Source organism: Orcinus orca, chromosome 7 (assembly GCF_937001465.1).
Source record: "Orcinus orca chromosome 7, mOrcOrc1.1, whole genome shotgun sequence".
NCBI lineage: Eukaryota > Metazoa > Chordata > Mammalia > Artiodactyla > Delphinidae > Orcinus > Orcinus orca.
In genome coordinates, this window is record NC_064565.1 from 92,205,363 (window position 1) to 92,227,881 (window position 22,519).

The 22,519-nt window shown below is 38.6% G+C and overlaps 1 long non-coding RNA gene and 1 pseudogene across 1 annotated transcript in view; both read left to right on the forward strand.

Annotated features, from left to right (window-relative positions):
- The window catches only part of LOC117201503 (uncharacterized), a 73,853-nt gene that overhangs the window by 35,434 nt on the left and 15,900 nt on the right, over positions 1–22,519 (forward strand). The window lies entirely within an intron of this gene.
- Positions 17,902–19,895, forward strand: LOC101286921 (centromere protein N-like; annotated as a pseudogene).

The following is a 22,519-nucleotide window of genomic DNA, read 5'->3' on the forward strand; positions in this document are numbered from 1 at the left end:
CCATGCTGTAAGGAAGCCAAAGCTAGCCACGTGGAAAGGTCCTGTGGAGAAACACATACCCAACCAACACCCAGCATTTCCAGCCATCCTGACCCTATGAATGTGTTTGTAAAATGAGGATAGGCCAAGATGTTTTTAAATATTATCTTAAAAAAAATTCTTTCTACGGCAAGTTCTGATTTAAATTACTTAGCTCTCCTTTGCAATCTTACTTTTCTGTGTGGTCTCCATCAGTTTTTTTTGTTGTTGGGTTTTTTACCCCTGCAGAACTAGGATTGCCGTCTTTTTAGACAGGGAGTCTGTTTTAAGGGATTCTGTACTCTTCCCGTAACTAAAATCCTTCTAGGGTCCTTTGACTTGCTGCTTTGTCCTAAATTATTGGAGCTATTCAACTTTCACATTTCATCCCAAGGGGGGCTGTAGTTACCCTCATCTACAATGGCACAATATGACTTCAAAGATGCTCTGTCTTCCATGTGAGTGTGTTCTGTCTCCCCTCTCCCCTCTCCCCTCCCAGTTCAGAGTGAGCCTGGCTGTCACCTTGGAGCTGACTTTCCCTCCAAGCCAAGACCTCAACCTAATCTACTGACATGAGAACACCGTGGGACAAAAGAAGGAACCTGTGTTTTCTTTGGGGTTCTACTGGGTGCCTCCCTGGTCCAAAAGGGAGAGAGACCAGTTTATAACATATTTAACAATCTGCCAATCCGTCATCACCTAGGGAAGATGCAGGAACATTAAAGCAGTTTGTGTAAAGGTTATTATTAAAGTAATAGAAACACAAAGAAAAATTAGAGAATAAGAATAATAGAAAGAAAAATCACCTATGGTCTCACCATCGAGAAAATAATCAGGTTTAACATTTTGATGTAGTTCCTGCAAAGCTTTTTTCTTACAAATTCTAGCAATCATAGTGAATAATTTTGAATTTTGGTCTTTTCACTTGACATGCCCTGGCAAGCATTTTCCCCTGTTACCTATCCTTTGTAATGGCTACAAGATTTTTCAAGAGAATATATCATAATTTGGGGAATTATTTTCTTAATAACTGTACATTTAATTTGTTTTCAATCTTTTTTTATAAAATAAATAACATGCTATGAACATCATTGTACATAAAGTTTTTCATATACTTAGGATCATATCCATATGCTAGATCCTTAGAAATGGAATTACTGAGTCAAAAAACATGGAAAATTTTATGATTTTTGATGGATATTATTAAATTGATTTCCAAAATGTTTTAAACAATTTAGACTGCCACCCCAAAGGGAAGGAATGTGTTATCTCCTTACCAACCATGGGTACAATCAGGTTTTTAAATCTTAAATTGGTAAGCATGGTATTTCACAATTTTGACTCTACTCAGAATGAATGTTCTTCTATTTGTAAAGTACTTGTTTTTTCTTTATGTTGGATGTCATTCAATGTCTTTTGTGTACTTACGTATTAACATTTTAGTGTTTTTCTTATCTTTCATTCTGGGCTTTTTATATAAAGTGACATTAATTGGCAGTTATCTTTGTTGGAAATATATTTTTTCAGGTGGTTCAAATTCTAAAAAATATTATTAGTATTTTGCAAACATAAAGAAACATTTAGAGAATAATATAGCAAACACTCATGAACCTACATCCAGCTTTATCAAATAATGTTTTGCCATAATTTCAAAAATCTTTCAAGAAGAAAAAGTTACAAATTACAAAAAATATATATAATCTGAATGATACTGATTGCTTGAAATTTGGTGAGACTTACTTTGTGACCTCGTATGGTATCAGTTTTTATAATTGTTTTATGTGTTTGTGAAAAGAAAAAACATTGTTACAACTTGCAGGATTCTCTATATCTCTATTAGATCAAACTAGTTAGTTTTGGGGGTTTTGTTTGTTTGTTTTTTAATATTTATTTATGTATTTATTTGGCTGTATCCGGTCTTAGTTGCAGCATGCGGGATCTTTCCTTGCGGTGCGCAGCTTCTCTCTACTTGTGGCACACAGGCTCTCAAGTTGTGGTGAGCAGGCTCTGGAGCGCTCAGACTTAGTTGCTCCGCGGCTTGTGGGATCTTAGTTCCCCGACCAGGGATCAAACCCACATCTCCTGCATTGGAAGGCGGATTCTTAACCACTGGACCACCAGGGAAGCCTCCAAACTACTTAGTTTTACTTTCTAAATATTCTATATCTTTCTTAAAGTTTTTTTGTCTTCTTGATCTAATAGTTTCTAATAAAGGTGTTAAAAATTTCTCACCATGATTTTGAATTTGTAAGTATCTCCTTGTCATTCTGTCAGTTTTTGCCTCATATATTTTGTAACTGTGGTTTTGGTACATACGAATTCATGATCGTATATGATTCTTCCCTTGATTATTATGTAGCATCTCTTGTTATCTAAGTTTTCTGCTTTACATTATATTTTGTCTAATACGATAACAACTACACTGGCTTTTTGGGACAGTATTACCTCTGTTTCTGTATTTGCCTTATACCTCTCTTTCCAAACACTCTTTCCCATCCTCTTTTCTTTTTTTTTTCTTTCAGATTTCATATGGTTTTCTTTTAGGCATAAGTCAGTGGTTTTCACCTTGGCTGCACATTAGAAATCATCTGGGGAAAAAATTAAAATAAAATAAAAATCAACTGGGAAGTTTAAGAAAATACCTTCTGCCTGTGCTCCATGCATTTTGCTGCCCCTACAGAGAAATTAATGTGGCATTGCTGGGAGCCTGAGCGTGATATTTTTTTTCCATTGTGGTAAGAAACATATAACATAAAAGTTACCATTCTAATCGTTTTAAAGTACACAGTGAAGTAGTGTTAAGTATATTCACACTGTTGTGTAATGGAGCTCCACTCTGCTTACACCACCAGTGTCACAGTGGGTAAGTATCAGCCACAGTCTGTAGGTGGCTAAACTCTTGGTCTTATGCTCTGCTATTTGAAAATGGATTCATTTTGCATCTACATTGCAAAAGTTTCGCAGTGTAGATATCTATTTTTCCCTCAGCATTTTGAAGACATTACTTCACTGGCTTCTTTGTAGCATCTAATATTTCTGATGGGAAGACTGTTGCTTAGCTGCACATAATCTGTCTTTTATCTATGATAGCTCTTAAGATTTTCTTTTGATTCTTGATGTTTTGCACTCACCCTGTAATGATTTAACTTTGTATCCTTTTGGTATGTAGAACACATTTGATATGAGGATTCAACTTTTTCTCTTCATTTTCTTCTTTTGGGATCCTCACCATCTAACCTTAGTAGCCTTTAGTTATTTACCCATATTTTTCTTTCCTTTGACCATGAACTGGGTGAATTTCTCCCTCCAGTTCAGTACGCCTCTCTTCAAATATTTCCAGCCTAAAGTTCATTCTGTCTATTGATTTTTAAATTTTAATGTCTATTTTTTTTATTTATATTTGTTTCTTTTTCAGATCCACCTGTTTTTTGTTTCACTGTTGATTTTTTTGGCTTCATTTTTTTTGTTCTTTTTTAATGGAAGTGTTATATTCATTGATTTCTTTGAGCATCATCAGAACATTTACTTTCCAGTTCCTTATCAAACAGTTCCAGAAAATTAATTTTATCTGAAGTGAATTCATGTTCCAACTGGAGAGGTGGGGTTCAAACTCTTTTTTGTTGTTGTTGTTAGATATTTTAATGTGGTATTGGAATTCTATTTTGCAGAAGGCTCATTTTTAGTAGAAAGTTTTTTAGTCTTTTAATTATTTCTTCTCTTTGCCTTTCCCTCCATGTTCACCCCTTCCCAACAACGTATGTTTTTGGCACATAGCACCCACTGGAGTCCCCAGTTTAGAACTGGATACGTAGTAGTATTTTGGTATTCCTGACTTACTTTGATATTGTGGGTATCAGTCTATGGCCATACCACCCTGAACACGCCTGATCTCGTCTGATCTCGGACGCTAAGCAGGGTCGGGTCTGGTTAGCACTTGGATGGGAGGCATTGTAGACATCACAGATTTCTTCACTGCCTCATGTTGTGTCTTTGAATTCCTGCTTCCCAACATGTGCAATTTTCTGTGAACCCATACCTCTCAGCAATGGGTGAGCCAACTTTTTCTATCAGTTTCCTATGACTAGAGAGAGCCCCAGCCCTAATCCTTGTCCTCAGTGTTCCCTGTATGAAGCTGTACCTAAGGGAGCTGAAGCCTTGGACATAGGAATGGAAGACCGGTAGGTATACAGCTGCAATTCTGCTCTCTTCACTGTGGCATTTTTTGTTTGTTTCAGTTCCATGGTGGTATTTATATTTATGTTTTTTAAATTTGTTTATTGAGGTATAGTTACATTATATTAGTTTCAGGTGTACAACATAGTGATTCAAAACTTTTATAGATTATACTCCATTTAAAGTTTTTATATAATACTGGCTATATTCCTTGTGCTGTACACTATATCTTTGTACCTCATTTATTTTATACATAATAATTGTACTCCTTAATCCCCTACGTCTATCTTGCTACAAACCCTTCCCCTCTCCCCACTAGTAACCACTAGTTTGTTCTTTATAACTGGGAGTCTTTTTCTGTTTTGCTCTATATGTTTCTTTTATTTTTAGATTCCACATATCAGTGATAACATAAAATATTTGTCTTTCTTTGTGTGACTTATTTCACTAAGCATAATACCCTCCAGGCCCGTCCATGTTATTGCAAAAGGCAAAATTTCATTCTTCTTTATGGCTGAGTAGTATTCCATTGTTTATATATACCACATCTTCATTATTCATTCATCTGTTGGTGGACCTTAGGTTGCTTCCATGTCTTAGCTATTATAAATAATGCTGCTATGAACACTGGGGTGCATGTATCTTTTCAAATTAGAGTTTTTGTTTTTTTCAGATGTATTCCCAGGAGTGGAATTGCTGGGTCAAATGGTAGTTCTATTTTTAGTTTTTTGAGGAACCTCCATACTCTTTTCCACAGTGGCTATACTAATTTACATTCCCACCAACAGTGTACAGGAGTTCCCTTTTCTTCAGATCCTCGCCAAAATTTATTTGTGGTCTTTTTGATGATAGACTTTCTGACAGGTGTGAGGTGATATCTCATTGTGGTTTTGACTCACATTTCTCTGATGACTAGCAATGTTGAACATCTTTTCATGTGCCTGTTGACCATCTGTATGTCTTCTTTGGAAAAATGTCTAGTCAGGTCTTCTGCCCTTTTTAAAATTGGGTTGTTTGGGTTTTTTTATATTGAGTTGCATGAGCTGTTTATATATTTTGGCTGTTAACTCCTTATCAGTCATATCATTTGCAAATATTTTCTCCCATTCAGTAGATTGCCTTTTTTAATTTTTTCAACAGTTTTCTTTGCTGTACAAAAAAGATTTTGAGTTTAATTAGGTCCCATTTGTTTATTTTTTGCTTTTGTTTCCTTTTTTGAACTCAGTTATATCGTTTTGATTTTCCCTTTTCATATCCTATTTATTATTACTGTGTTTGGGACAGGTGTGGGCACTAAAGGTGGGAGGGTTTTATCAGAACCTGAAGCTGCTTCACCACTTGACCAGACATCAGTCGTTTACTTCTTTGGGACTTATGTGATCAAATATTACTTCATTCCTCTTTTGATTCCTCTTCATACTTCAAACCTCAAAGAACTCTCTCCTCCAGACATTGAATAAATATTCTACTTTGTCTGAAGATTTTACTCTTTTATTTTAATCATTTGTTTTAAAATTCTACTTAGAACACATTTTATTATAAAGTATGGAACGAGGAACTTCTTAAAGAGCTAAAATCTTCTCAAAACCATTTATTGGAAAGTCCCTTCTTTTCTCATTATCATTTCCTAAAGTATTATATATAAGATTTATTTCTAAACTATCTTTTCTGTTCCATTAATTTACCTCTCTAGTCATCTTCCAATAGCATTCTGATTTAATTATTGCAGCTTTTATATGTTTTAGTATATCAGACAGACCTAATCCCACTGCATTATTCTTTCTTTTTACAAAATATGTTTTAATTCATGTCTCAATAAACTTTACTTCCTTTTTTTTTTTTTTTTTGCTCCGCGGCACACGGGATCCTCCCGGACCGGGGCAGGAGACCACGTCCCCGGCATCAGCAGGCGGACTCCCAACCACTGCGCCACCAGGGAAGCCCTACTTCCTTTTTTTAATTAAAAAATCACATTGGAGGGGCTTCCCTGGTGGCGCAGTGGTTGAGAGTCCGCCTGCCGATGCAGGGCACACAGGTTCGTGCCCCGGTCCAGGAGGATCCTGCCGCGGAGCGGCTGGGCCCGTGAAAAAAATCACATTGGAATTTTTAATTAGTATTTGCATTAAACCCACATATTAATTTGAAGAAATTTTGCAGAAGTATGCATGCATTAATTTATCATTTTTTAAATCTCCCATTAAAATGTTTTTTCATGTCATATTCATTTTTTAAGGTAATTCTAGTTTTTTAATTGCTTTCTCTCCCTTTTCCATTATTTTTAAAAATAGTAATTCGTGGTCCATAGGACAACTCTATCTTGTTGCTGCTTCCTATGTTGGCTGGCATTTCTATCTCTTTTTTCTTACTAGTGAACGCATTTACAGGCATGAATGTAACTGATTCTGAAAGAGTTCCTTGCCCTTTTCAAAAAACTGTGTTCAAGTTTTATTTGATAAGCTGTTAATAGTTTTTAGTTAAGTAGTTTTTAAGTTTTTATTCCTCATTACAAAAGCTGTAACCCTTAATTACAGGAAATTATGAAAACCCAAGAGAGGGAAATTTCAACTTGGAGATTATGTACAGGTTGCTTTATAGATGCCTTTTCTTTGAAGATGTACCTTGAAAAATAGATAATTTGACAGTGGGACTGGGAGAAGAGGAAAGATAGAAGGGCAGTCTAGAGGGCAAAAAAGGTTTGGAGATAAAAACCTTCAGCATGGTTCACAGGACATTGCTGGGTTCATGGAGTAAGGATGGACATAGATAAGACTGGAGGTGAGCTGGGATGAGATTTTGGAGATCTTGAATGTTAGGCTAAGGAGTTTGGCATTTATATTCTGCAGGAAGTGAAAAAAATCCAAGTCCCACCTTTGTCCTTAAAAAATCTCAACTTCCGGAACACAAAATTCCTGTAAAGCTCTTTTTGTACTACAGCACATAGAAGTACAATGTTATATTTGAGAATCACTATTTGTTCATTTCCTGCAAGACATGTTTGAATGTAAAATGGGAGGAAAAGCCTTGTATTTAAGTTCCTTCCTGATTTTTTTTCCCCAAAGGGAACGGGGAAAGTTACAAATTCATCCTCTACGATTGAACACAAGCAAAACTCCACCTCTGTGCCCAGCTGTAAAACACAGTCACAGAAATGGCACAATAACTATGAAGTCAGAAAAAGTAGTATATTGCTGGGAGAGCAAATTTCTAATCAGTAAAGATTCTTTGTAATGTTATCTGAAACCTGAGAGGTCTGCAGTTTTGGCTGTTTGCCCAGTAAATTGAAAGGACTTTTTTTTTTTTTTAATCTGGGGTTTAATTTTTCTTGGTCTAAGGCCCTCTCTGTCACTAGTGGTGAGTCAGAAGGAATGCCTGAAATAGTTCATGTGCAGCTTTTTACGTTCATGTCTGATCTTCCTTGGATGGCCAGAACTGTTTATTGTTCATCTATTTATTTCACAAAAACCAGCAAAGTGTTCATATATTAATAGTTTGCTGAATTGTATAAAAAGATTTCAACTCATCTGTCAAAAATGTGAGACAACAAATAGCATTGTGTGATGTGTATTTTGATGTGAACTTTAGTCTGGTAGTTAGAATCGTAAGTACAAAAGTAACCAAGAAGTTTTCTTATCCCTTTTCCTTGACTGGGAAGAACTGCCCAGTGATTGCTATTAGCCAATGAAGAAAGTTCTGATAAAGATATTTTTTCAAAATAGTAATAGAAAGTAAAAACACTTACTTACAGAAAGTGGTCATCATAAACTAAAAAGACAGAATTACACATGGAATAGTGATATCCATCTTTGGGCATAAGATAGAATAACAGAAGCCCCGTCTCCAAAACTCTTAAAAGAATGAAAAATGTCAGGCAGTAAATAATGCGCTAGTGGTGTGCAAACTAAGGCAGATCACAGATTCTGAAGAATATCCTGAGGTAGAATGAGAGGGTTTTCCCACTTCTCACTTCTACCCTACCCTCTGTAGACCATTGTGGCCTCTGGAGCACTCCTCAGAGGTGCCGTTTGTGTTTCTGGAAGAGCTTCTATTGTCCATACACACAGGTACCAAATCAAGAGAGCATGAGAAGCTGGGCAGAAAGAGTCCAGGAAAAAATGTTGCTAAAGTTATCATTGACACCAGCCCAAAGAGAATACGTAAAGACCCCTTGCCCTAGATGTGTTTGTAGGAAGTAAGTTGGTATTGCTCTAAACTAAAGAAACAGATGGGGCTCTGGAACATTTCCTCCCTGGAGCTCCTGGACATGCTTTATCTTTTCATCATTGCCATATATCTCGCCTCAACCATTGTTCAGTGCTGGATTAGAAAGTAGCTTAAGACACAGTTCTTAAAGTTAGATTGGTGATTGCCAGGGGCTGGGGGGTGGGGGAAATGGGGAGATGTTGGTCAAAGGATACAAACTTCCAGTTATAGGTGAATAAGTTCTGGGGAACTAATGTCCCAGTTAGCAATACTGTATTGTGTACTTGAAAATTGCTAAGAGAGTAGATCTTAAATGTTTGCACACCAAATAAATGGTAATCATGTTAGACGATGGATGTGTTAATTAACCTTATTATGGTGATCATTTTGCAATATATATATATATATGTATATCATATAATCATATTGTACACAAACTAACACAATGTTATATGTTAATTATATCTCAATAAAGCTAAAAAAAATGACATGGCTGTCAATTTCTTATGGTCTTGTGGCGATTCATTTATTCATTCAATGTATATGCAGCACCTGTGTGCCATGAATGTATGACCAGAAGGCAGAGTGTTTGCCAAATGAGAGGCGCAGCTACTATATGCAATGGGATTTAGGAAGCTATCTTTATAAGCCGATGGCCTGGGAAGGCTTTACCAAAGGACTCATGATTTGACTGGGACTTGTGGAATGGGTAGGGTTTGAACTGGAAGAGAAGGAGAAAGTTATAGCTGGAAGTGTGGAGGCATGAGTAGGAGACCTGAGAGAACTCAAGCAAGGAAGTGAGGTTTAGGCCAGGTTGGGAATACCTGGGAGTTAAGAAATAAGGGAGGAAAGGGAAAGTGTGGTAGGCAGAATAATGCATGCTGACCCCAGAGATATCCATGACCAAGTATGTCAACTTACACGGCAAAAGGGACTTTGCAGATGTGAGTTACGGAACTTGAGATGGGGAGTTTATCCTGGATTATGTGGGTGGGCACAATGGAATCACAAGGGTCCTTAGATATAAGAGGAAGGCAAGAGGGTCAAAGAAGGAGATGTGACCACGGAAGCAGAGCTTGGAGGGATGGAAAGAAGGGGGCCACGAGCCGTGGACGGCAGGTAGCCTCCAGAAGCTGAAAAGGCAAGGAAATTGATTCTCCCCTGGAGCCTCCAGAGGGAATACAGTCCTGCCAACACCTTGATCTTAGCCCAGTGAGACCCATGTTAGACTCCTAACCTTCACAACTGTAAGCTATCACAGTGTGTTGTTTCAGACCACTGTGTGTGGTAATTTGTTACAGCAATGACAGGAAACTAATACAAAAGAAAAGTAACGTTAAAGAATTAATGTAAAGCACTTCATATTAATCCTTTAAAAAATATTCACAGGGGCTTCCCTGGTGGCACAGTGGTTGGGAGTCCGCCTGCCGATGCAGGGGACAAGGGTTCGCGCCCCGGTCCGGGGCGGGGGTCGGGGTCGGGGTCGGGGTCGGGGTCGGGGAGGGGGCGGTCCCGGGGTCCCACATGCCGCGGAGCGGCTGGGCCCGTGAGCCATGGCCGCTGAGCCTGAGCGTCCGGAACCTGTGCTCCGCAACGGGAGAGGCCACAACAGTGAGAGGCCCGCGTACCGCAAAAAAAAAAAAAAAAAGAAAAAAAATTCACAATATCGTAACAAAGCTGGAACTACTCTTACAGCCATTTTACCAGGAAGAAAGTGAGGCTTGGAGAAGTTGTGAAATTGCCCATGGCCTCACACATAGTAAACTGCAACTTCTCCCTGTAGTGGATCCTGAGTGGGGAAAGGGAGTTTGTCCAGAGGTAGGGCAAAAAGAAGTGAGGGGGGAAAAGTGCCAAAGAGAGAGAGAAGGACAAAGAAAAGTGTGTGTGTGTGTGTGTGTGTGTGTGTGTGTGTGTGTTGCGAGGGTGACAATAAGGATAAACTTTGTTTACTTCTATCAATACTTCGGCTACGATGTCCAGGCTCAGTTGAGTCCCCACCTTGGTTGTTTTTAATGAAGGGGCCAGTCAAACGTTTTTCCCATTGATTTGATCTAATCACTTTTCTTTCCAAATGTTAAAATTTGAATTTCCATTTCTTTTAAACAAATCTGTAGAATAATTTAAAACGAAAATTCTTTTTTCACTGTGGATTTCCTGCACCATGTTAAAAATGGATCATTAAAACAAAAATTTTATGCTATGTGAATTATATCTCAATTTTTAAAAAATTTAGACTATGTAGTTAAGATCCCTAGAAGGAATTAAAGTAAATGTTAAAATTTAACCTAAGGTCAAAGCTAGAGTCACTTTTTAACCAAAGGTTACCTCCTACACAGCATGTCAAGTGAAAATTATCCTGGAAAAGGTGTTGAATTGCCCAGAGTACAGCAATAATCAAGATTAGTCTAGTCTTTACCATTTCTTAGTGAATTCAGTGCAGCCAGTTCTTCCTACAGCATTGGAGTCCATCACCGTTTCTATTGTTAGGCAACAGATGAGGTTGTTGGGCTTGCATTTCAGCTCTAGGTTGTAGGAAAAATACAATTTGAGTGTGCACAGTTGACTTGGCAGAAATTAAAGACATATATGTGCAATTTCTCTGTATGATTCAATTCTACTATCTACTTCATACAATTTCATCTAATCCCTTTCCTCACTTCTATTTACTTTATAATTAAATTTTACTATCTAGTCCTAGTGAACCATAACATTCCTTCTGTACATAATACATGCCCCTGCAAAAACACAAAATCATAGTTCTTCCACATAGATAATACATAACCTTAACATTTTCATATATTTCTTTATAATCATTTTTCCATATTTTAAAACACACTTGAGATCATCATGTACAAATTGTTACACATTTTCAAAGTTTTTAGTTTTCTGATATTATAGCTAATGCTGCAGTGGACATATATGAACACACTTCTTGGCCTTTCTGACTGTACTTGTTCATTTTTTAAAATTTTGAAATAACAGGTTTAAATTTTGAAACAATTACAGAAAGGTTGAAAGTACAATTCAAAGAATTTTATTTTCTTTAGTCATTTGAGAGTAAGTTATCAATGCCACACCAGCCCTGAATATTTCTCTGTGTGCTTTCCTACAAATAACACTCTCCCACTTAACCATAGAATAACAGCCCGAATCCAGAACTTAACATTGATACACTACTACCGTCTAATAATTTATAGTCTCCATTCAAGTTTGGCCAATTGTTCCAATAATTCCTTTATAGCAAAAGCATCCAATTCAGAGTCAGGTATTATATGCAGTTGTCATGTCTCTGTATAGTTTTCCTATATATTGGAACATTGGTTCAGTCTTTTCTTGATCTCATGGTCTTGACACTCTGGAAGAGTACAGGCCTGTTATTTTTTTATTTTATCAATTTGGGTTTAATTTATATTTCCTCATGATTAAGTCGAAATTTATTATGAACATTTGGCAAGAAAAACAGAACTAATGCTGAGTTTTCCTCTTTGCAGTCTACCAGGTCGTATGTGATTTACATTTGTCCCATACTGATGATGTTCACTTTGACCATTTGATCAAGGTGGTATCTGCCAGGCTTCTTCACTGTAAAATTATTCTTTTCCCCTTTGTAATTAATAAATACTTTGTGGGGAGGTACTTTGGAACTATGAAAATATTCTGTTTCTCATCAAACTTTTAATTTACTCACTCATTCATTTAGATCAGTATGGACTCATAGATTCATGTTTTATTCATGGATTATAATCCATTGTTATCATTATTTATGTCCACGTTCAGTTTGTCCCCGATTTGGCAACTGGGAGCCTGTTCAAGTTGGTTTGTGTCCTTTTGACATGTCTTCTTTATTTTTTGAAAACCTCTTTGTTTTCTGGTACAACAAAATATTCTAGGATTGCCTTGTACTTTTCTTGCACCGGCCCTGGAATCAGCCTCTTCTCCAAGGAAACTTGATTCCCTTTAGTGGAAAATGGTATTTAGAAGCCAAGACCTGGGTGCTAGATGTATTCATTGCTATTGGGATGTTGCTGGCCAGTAGACAGCATACAGGTATACACACAGGCAGACATTTCCATCTAGAATTATTTCTCTAGTTATATATTAAAAAGTATAAGTTCGCACTGACACACCTAATTCCAATCCAATATCTTTTTATATTGTTCTCCACTAGGAAAAACCAGGCTTCTATTATCTTTAAAACATTTGCTTATTTGATCAATTTTCTATATATAACTATAAGTGGATTGAATGGTGGTCCCCAAAATTATATGTCCACATCCTAGCCCCTGGAACCTATGAATGTGACCTTACTTGAAAAAGGGGTCTTTGCACATGTAATTAAGATCTTAAGGTGGGATCATCTTGGATTATCTGGGTGGAACTTAAATCCAATGGCAGGTGTCTTTATGAAAAACACACACAGAGAAGAGAGACACACAGGGAGAAGAGGGGAAGGCCATACAAGGACAGAGGCAGAGATTGGACTTCTGCAGCCACAAGCCATCTGACGCTGGAAGGATTCTCCCCTAGAGCCTTTGGAGCTAGCACCGCCCTGCAGACACCTTGATTTTCTAAGAACCTCACGCCTCCTCTGCTGCCCCATCTCCCGTGCTAGTGCCCTCTTTCTCTGCTCCAGCTCTGACTCCCCAGCTCAAGCCACTTCCCACCTTCTTCATGGATGCCCTTCTCACCCACTGGAACTCCACACCCAACAGCAGGCCACCCTCTGTGTGGAAGCCCTCCTCGTAATGTTGCCAGATAAAATACAGGATGTCCAGTTAAATTTGAATTTCAGATAAACTACAAACAATTCATGCAAGATTTGAGACATATTTATACTAAAAAATTATTCATTGTTTATCTTAAATTCAAATTTAATAGGGTGTCAAGTTTTGTTTTATTGTTTTTTTTTTCCCCTTGGCTAAATCTGGCAACCCTACCTCCTTACCCTAAGACTTCCACCTCCAATGGAATGGCCTCTATACTCCACTGGGACTCTGCATTTGCACAGGGCTGCCCCTCTGATGGGCACCCTTTCCCCTGTGCTCCGACTCTGGTGCCCCATGCCGGACCATCATGGCTCCCCACACTCCACCCCTACTACCACAGACACATGCCTTGCTTTGTCCCACCTAATAGCTTTAGGACTGAATTGTTTAGGAAGAGAAGAGAAAGGAAGGGAAGGGAATGGAATAGAAGAGGAAGAGAAGTCTGATTATACTTTTCAGTCTGCTTCATATTCTCCCTATAACAGAATACTTTTTATGTGAAGAAATGGGCTGTATTAGGGTTCTCCAAAGAGAGAGAACCAATAGGATGGATGGATGGATTGATAGATGGATGGTTAGATAGATAGATAGATGATAGATATACTGAAGATATTTATTATATGAATTGGCTCACACAGTTTTGGTGGCTGAGAAGTCCCGCAGTCTGTCCTCTGCAAGCTGGAGAACCAGGAAAGCTGGTGGAATAATTCAGTTTGAGTCCAAAGGCCTGCAAAGTGGAAGGGGGTGTGGGTGGGATGGAAGGGTAGGAGTGGGCACTGCTGTAAGTCCTGGAATGTGAAGGCCCAAGAAGCAGGAGCTTTAATGTCTGGGGTCAGGAGAAGACGGGCATTCAAGCTCAAAAAGAGAAAGCTGAGATTTTGCCCTTCCTTTGCCTTTTTTATCCTGTTCGGACCCTCAGTGGATTGGATGATGCCCACCCACAATGGTGAGGGCAGATCTTTACTCAGTCTACTCAACCAAATGCTAATCTCTTTCGGAGACATTCTCACAGACACACCCAGAAATAGTGTTTTACCAGCTACCTGGGCATCCATTAGCCCAGTCTAACATTTCATGATCTAACATAAAATTAATCATCACATTGCCTACGTGAAGAATTGATAGCCCTTTGTCAGTCACTAAATGGAAAATAAACTGTGTTTTTTAAGGATTACTTGAGGACAGTGAGATTTTAAAAGACTCAAATGCTAGGAGAAATAGCATTTGAAGGGTGTCCAGTGTCTTGTCTTTTGATCTCCTCATCATTTTTCAGATGCTGTCTTTGTTGATGCCTCTCATCTCTTTATATTGTGTCTACTCTGGATTTTTATGAGATTTCTGAATAAGAACCCATAAGCACCAAACTCTAAAGTTCCCACTTTTTCTCACAACTGTCATTGCCTCAGCCTCAACCAATCCTTTGATTTTAAACAAAAAGTGGGGAAGATTTAAAAGAGTTCTAGCAAGCAAAATAAAAATAAATAAGGAAACACAAGCTTTAAATGATACATTAAACAAGATGGACTTAATTGATACTAATAGACATTCCATCCAAAAACAACAGAATACACTTTCTCCTCAAGTGCTCATGGAACATTCTCCAGGATAGATCATATCTTGGGTCACAAATCAAGCCTTGCTAAATTTAAGAAAATTGCATTCGTACCAAGTATCTTTTCCGACCACAACGCTATGAGACTAGATGTCAATTACAGGAAAAAATCTGTAAAAAATACAAACACGGGCTTCCCTGGTGGCGCAGTGGTTGAGAGTCCGCCTGCCGATGCAGGGGACACGGGTTCGTGCCCCAGTCTGGGAAGAACCCACATGCCATGGAGCTGCTGGGCCTGTGAGCCATGGCCACTGAGGCTGCGTGTCCGGAGCCTGTGCTCCGCAACAGGAGAGGCCACAACAGTGAGAGGCCTGTGTACCGAAAAAATAAATAAATAAATTTAAAAAATACAAACACATGGAAGCTAAACAATACACTACTAAATAACCAAGAGATCACTGAAGAAATCAAAAAGGAAATCAAAAAATACCTAGAAACAAATTACAATGAAAACAAGACAACCCAAAACCTATGGGATGCAGCAAAAGCAGTTCTAAGAGGGAAGTATATAGCAATACAATCCTACCTCAAGAAACAAGAGACATCTCAAATAAACAACCTAAACTTACACCTAAAGCAATTAGAGAAAGAAGAACAAAAATCCCCCAAAGTTAGCAGAAGAAAAGAAATCATAAAGATCAGATCAGAAATAAATGGAAAAGAAATGAAGGAAAAAAAATAGCAAAGATCAATAAAACTAAAGGTGGTTCTTTGAGAAGATAAACAAAATTGATAAACCATTAATTAGCCAGAGTCATCAAGAAAAAAGGGGAGAAGACTCACATCAATAGAATTAGAAATGAAAAAGGAGAAGTAACAACTGACACTGCAGAAATACAAAGGATCATGAGAGATTACTACAAGCAACTATATGCCAATCAAATGGACAAGCTGGAAGAAACGGACAAATTCTTAGAAAAGCACAGCCTTCTGAGACTGAACCAGGAAGAAATAGAAAATATAAATAGACCAATATGAAATTGAAACTGTGATTAAAAATCTTCCAACAGACAAAAGCCCAGGACCAGATGGCTTCACAGGCGAATTCTATCAAACATTTAGGGAAGAGCTAACACCTATCCTCCTCAAACTCTTCCAAAATATAGCAGAGGGAGGAAAACTCCCAAACTCATTCTACGAGGCCACCATCACCCTGATACCAAAAGCAGACAAAGATGTCACAAAGAAAGAAAACTACAGGCCAATATCACTGATGAACATAGATGCAAAAATCCTCAACAAAACACTAGCAAACAAAATCCAACAACACATTAAAAGGATCATACACCATGATCAAGTGGGGTTTATCCCAGGAATGCAAGGATTCTTCAATATACGCAAATCAATCAATGTGATACACCATATTAACAAATTGAAGAATAAAAACCATATGATCATCTCAATAGATGCAGAAAAAGCTTTCGACAAAATTCAACACCCATTTATGAAAAAACTCTCCAGAAAGTAGGCATAGAGGGAACTTACCTCAACATAATAAAGGCCATAGATGACAAACCCACAGCCAACATTGTTCTCAATGGTGAAAAACTGAAACCATTTCATCTAAGATCAGGAAAAAGACAAGGTTGTCCACTCTCACCACTATTAATCAACATTGTTTTGGAAGTTTTAGCCACAGCAGTCAGAGAAGAGAAAGAAAAAATAGGAATACAAATCGGAAAAGAAGTAAAGCTGTCACTGTTTGCAGATGACATGATCCTATGCATAGAGAATCCTAAAGATGCTACCAGAAAACTACTAGAGCTAATCAATGAATTTGGAAAAGTAGCAGGATACAAAATTAATGCACAGAAATCTCTTGCATTCCTATACACTAATGGTGAAAAATCTGAAAGAGAAATTAAGGAAACACTCCCATTTACCACTGCAACAAAAAGAATAAAATATCTAGGAATAAACCTACCTAAGGAGACAAAAGACCTGTATGTAGAAAACTATAAGACACTGATGAAAGAAATTAAAGATGATGCAAACAGATGGAGAGATATACCATGTTCTTGGATTGGAAGAATCAATATTGTGAAAATGACTATACTACCCAAAGCAATCTACACATTCAATGCAATCCCTATCAAACTACCAATGGCATTTTTCACAGAACTAGAACAAAAAATTTCACAATTTGTATGGAAACACAAAAGACCCTGAATAGCCAAAGCAATCTTGAGAAAGAGAAACAGAGCTGGAGGAATCAGGCTCCCGGACTTCAGACTATACTACAAAAGCTACAGTAATCGAGACAGTATGGTACGGGCACATAAACAGAAATATAGATCAATGGAACGGGTAGAAAGCCCAGAGATAAACCCATGCACATATGGTCACCTTATTTTTGATAAAGGAGGCAAGAATATACAATGGAGAAAAGACAGCCTCTTCAATAAGTGGTGCTGGGAAAACTGGACAGCTATATGTAAAAGAATGAAATTAGAACACTCCCTAACACCATACACAAAAATAAACTCAAAACGGATTAAAGACCTAAATGTAAGGCCAGACATTAAAAACTCTTAGAGGAAAACATAGGCAGAACACTCTATGACATACATCACAGCAAGATCCTTTTGACCCACTTCCTAGAGAAAGGGAAATAAAAACAAAAATAAACAAATGGGACCTAGTGAAACTTAAAAGCTTTTGCACAGCAAAGGAAACTATAAACAAAAGGAAAAGGCAACCCTCAGAATGGGAGAAAATATTTGCAAATGAAGCAACTGACAAAGGATTAATCTCCAAAATTTACAAGCAGCTCATGCAGGTCAATATCGAAAAAGCAGACAACCCAATCCCAAAGTGGGCAGAAGACCTAAATAGACATTTCTCACAAGAAGAAATACAGATTGCCAACAAACACGTGAAAGGATGCTCAACATCACTAATCATTAGAGAAATGCAGATCAAAACTACAATGAGGTATCACCTCACACCAGTCAGAATGGCCATCATCAAAAAGTCTACAAACAATAAATGTTGGAGAGGGTGTGGAGAAAAGGGAACCCTCTTGCACTGTTGGTGGGAATGTAAATTGATACAGCCACTATGGAGAACAGTATGGAGGTTCCTTAAAAAACTACAAATAGAACTACCATATGACCCAGCAATCTCACTACTGGGCATATACCCTGAGAAAACCATAATTCAAAAAGAGTCATGTACCACAATGTTCATTGCAGCTCTGTTTACAATAGCCAGGACATGGAAGCAACCTAAGTGTCCATTGACAGATGAATGGATAAAGAAGATGTGGCACATATATACAATGGAATATTACTCAGCCATAAAAAGAAATGAAATTGAATTATTTGTAGTGAGGTGGATGAACCTAGAGTCTGTCATACAGAGTGAAGTAAGTCAGAAAGAGAAAACAAATACCGTATGCTAACACATATATATGGAATCTAAAAAAAAAAAAATGGTTCTGAAGAACCTAGGGGCAGGACAGGTATAAAGACGCAGACGTAGAGAATGGACTTCAGGACACAGAGGGGGGAAGGGTAAGCTGGGACGAAGTGAGAGAGTGGCATGGACATATATACACTACCAAATGTAAAACAGATAGCTAGTGGGAAGCAGCCATATAGCACAGGGAGATCAGCTCGGTGCTTTGTGATCACCTAGAGGGGTGGGATAGGGAGGGTGGGAGGGAGACGCAAGAGGGAGGAGATATGGGGATATATGTATATGTATAGCTGATTCACTTTGTTATAAAGCAGAAACTAACACACCATTGTAAAGCAATTATACTCCAATAAAGACGTTAAAAATAAAATAAAAATTAAAAGATAAAAGAGATCCAGTATATCTGCTAAATACTGAAAATAAATCAATAATCCCACCCACAGTTATTCTTTCTGGCAAGTTCAGGTGTTCTCTTCTTTAGTCTACCCCAGACCATCCTTATCAACATTATATGCCAGCCACTCATCAGAGTCATGACCTTGGAGATCTGCTTTTCTATTTTTTTTTTAAAATTTATTTTATTGGGGAGCAGCTGATGAGGAGAGAGCCGGCCGGCGATGTGTGACGGTAAGAGAACCCCTGGGGGCATGGCATCGGGCCCCCAAGTGTGGCGGGAGCCTTGAAGAAGCCTGGTTCCACGCCTCTGAAGCGACTCTTTCGCGACTGCCGCAAGTCCCAAGTGCCAAAGAGATGGATGAAACTGTTTCCGAGTTTTTCAGGAGGACCATCTTGAAAATCCTAATGACTGAAATGATGACAATACTAAAACTTGGAATTTTTTGTCTGAAAATCAACTGCAGACTGAAAACTTCCGGCAGAGAAAGGAATCTCTTGTTCAGGACTTGGTTCTGCCTTGTGAGGAGAATCGTGCAAGTCTCAATGATGCAGCCCTTTTAGACATCATTTATACTCAATTTCATCGGCATCAGAAAGTTTGGGATGTTTTTCAGATGAGTAAAGGACCAGGTGAAGACATTGACCTTTTTGATATGGAACAATTCAAAATTCTTAAGAAAAATTCTTAAGAGAGCATTAAAAAATGTGACAGTCAGCTTCAGAGGTGCCGAGGAGAATGCAGTATGGATTCGAATTGCCTGAGGAACACAGTATAGAAAGCCAAACCAGTACAAACCTGCTTACGTGGTGTATTATTCCCAAACTCCATATGCCTTCACTTCTTCCTCCCAACTGAAAAGCAATCTACCCTTTCTGGGTCAGGCACTGACAATTGCTAGCAAACACCATCAGACTGTGAAAATGGACCTCAGAAGCCAGTATCTGGACGCTTTTAAGGCTAATGTTTTTAAACAGTATAATCAGACCTTTGAAACTCAACTCTACTACACCTCTACAAGATAGAAGCCTTGAGCTAGATATAAATACGGATTCAAGGATCATTCATGAAAGCAAAATAGAAAAAGAGAGAGTCCAGAGAGTGACTCAAGAAATTTTTGGAGACCATCCACAACCAAGACTAGAATTTGCACAATACAAGCTTGAAACGAAATTCAAAAGTGACTAAATGGGGGCATCCTGGCTGAGAGAGAAGAACCCCTCCAGTGCCTGGTTAAGTTCTCTAGCCCCCATCTTCTGGAAGCACTGAAATCCTTAGCGCCAGCCAGTATCGCAGATGCACAACTTTCTCCAATGCTCACTTGCATACCCAATAAGACAATGAATTATTTTAAAATTAGAGATAAATAAGATGTATGTGGTTCTGTAAGCACAGCATCCTTGACTGTATTGCATATGCATTTTAGTTCATGACTAGCTGGAGAGCTTCTATCTGCAAACTTGTTTTAGAGATTCATCCTTGATATTGATGTTTGAGAAATGTTCAGTATAATTCTTGGGACTGATTCTTTCCTCCTCTTGCAAAGCATAGCAGTTGTAGGACTTTAAGATGTGACAGGATGTCTTTTTTTCTCACTCCTGTCTCTCCTCAGTCCTGGAGAGGCCTGGTTCCAGTTGCTGGTTTCCAGGGATTTTCTCTTAAGCCTTGGATCACAGAAAGAAGCACCAAGAAACTATACCCAACTCAAAACTTTCTAGGAGAATCGTAAAATTGGTCCATTCGAAAGGTAGAATTGGACCCATTAAGTTATTATTGCAGGAGGTAGCCTATCAGTTGGTTCAGCTATATAAAGTAATGATTTCATTGTAAATATGATACTTCTTATAATCTATTTTATCATACATATGGCATTTGAACTGACCAATAATAACAGGTTTGTGAATAAAGATATTTGAAAACGAGTAACAAAAAAAATAAACAAACAAAAAATTTATTTTATTGAAATATAGTTGATTTATAAAGCTGTGCTAATTTCTACTGTACAGCAAAGTGATTCAGTTATACATGTATATATTCCTTTCCATATTCTTTTCCATTATGGTTTATCACAGGATATTGACTATAGTTCCCTGTGCTCCACAGTAGGACCTTGTTGTTTATCCATTCTATATATAATAGTTTGCATCCGCTAATCCCAAACTCCCAATCCATTTCTTCCCCACTCCCCCTCCCCTTCGGCAACCACAAGTCTGTTCTCTGTGTCTGTGAGTCTGTTTCTGGGAGATCTGTTTTTCTTACGTCCTCTGCACACTAATGCTGCACCACTGTTTCTGTGCCCAGGCACGGGGCAGAGCCGAGCACCAGGCCTCTCTCCTCTCTGTTCACGTTCTGTCCCTGCCACAGGTGTTTTCATCTTTGCACCACAGACTTGTAGCTCCCAGCACTTCCCTTTCATCTCCCTGCTGTTTCCTGCTCCTCACATACAAAAGTGTGACACTGGACAGACAGATCTCCCTCTTCAGGCTGAAGCAATGTAAGGAGACTTCACGGCCTTGTCATCACCTAGTTAGCCCTTCTGACTTATCCATATCACTTTTATAAATTTACGGGGCAAAAATCAGAACTCAAGCAGCGTTGGGGCCTAAAATGATGACCAAATTAGAAACTGTAATTTACGATTTCCTAAGTGCTCTCTACTTATGTTTTTTCATCTACTGTCCAACCAACTGCAACCATAAATTGAAGTGCTGTGGTTAGAGAGCACATTTCTGATCAAATAAATCACAAATCTAAGTCAGCCGGTCAAGGCATAACATGCTCTTTTCTCTTTTTACAGTCATAGGAAGCAATAAACGACAAAGGCTTGCATGCAATAAAGCTGTTATCAGACTGTGAGAAAAAAAAAATCCCATACATTAGTGGTTACATTATAGCTACACCAAGCTAATAAATTCAGATGCCTTTTACATGCTAGAGTATTTTCCCATCACAAATGACGTACCAAGTCATGTTTGTCTTTCCAAAGATTTGTCACAGTCATTCCTACCATTCCTGCGTGAATCATCCGGGCTCATCTGTTACGACTTAGAAGATTGTGGCCAATGGTCAATACAATTGAAGTGATAAATGTACAGTTGGCTCATGTGAAAGCCCCGGGGGAAGATTTATGGTGGGAGGGCAGTGATATGCGTGGGAATTTCAGTAAGTGGTGGAGCTGAGATACAGAGGGATCAGAATGAGAGGGTGAGACCCAACTGTTGAGCTAAGAGAAGCAAAGTTTAGAAAGAACCACTGAATCAAGATCATGGCTGCAAAGGGAAACTTGACTCAAGGAAGGTTTCAGGTCAGTGCTAACCCAGATGCCCCAGGTTTGCCCAGGGGACACCTGAGAGCCTTTAGCACTGACAGCTTCTGCTGTGAGATGAGTAATAATTCCCTCTCCTTTTCTTAGAGGACTCTCTTAAAGCCAATGAGATGACGGGTGACAAAAAAGCTTACAAAAATCTTGGTGATGTCCTACATGACTGGAAACAAATGTCGCTCCGCGGCACGTGGGATCCTCCCGGACCGGGGCACGAACCCACGTCCCCTGCATCAGCAGGCGGACTCCCAACCACTGCGCCACCAGGGAAGCCCGATGTTATGTCTTTTTAAAAAAGATAATTCCTACCATTACTCTCTTTTGATGCATCATATAATTAAGGAACACTCATTTTAGTGGTGTAGCTAAAAATCGAACCTACCAATCAATTGCCTTTGGGTTCTGCTTATCTGTATCCAGACCTCTCCTTAAATTTTTCATCAACAGTAGGGAGAAAGTGGGTGCAAATGGCAGAGATCTCAGGAGCAAGAGTGGCCACTGGCATGGACAAGAGGCAAAAGGTGAGAGGTGCCGCATTAAGGTAGCTTTCATTTTTCCTCTATTGAGCTCTTTGCCTAAGTTCAGGACTGGACTTGCTGTGGGGGGAAAAGCCC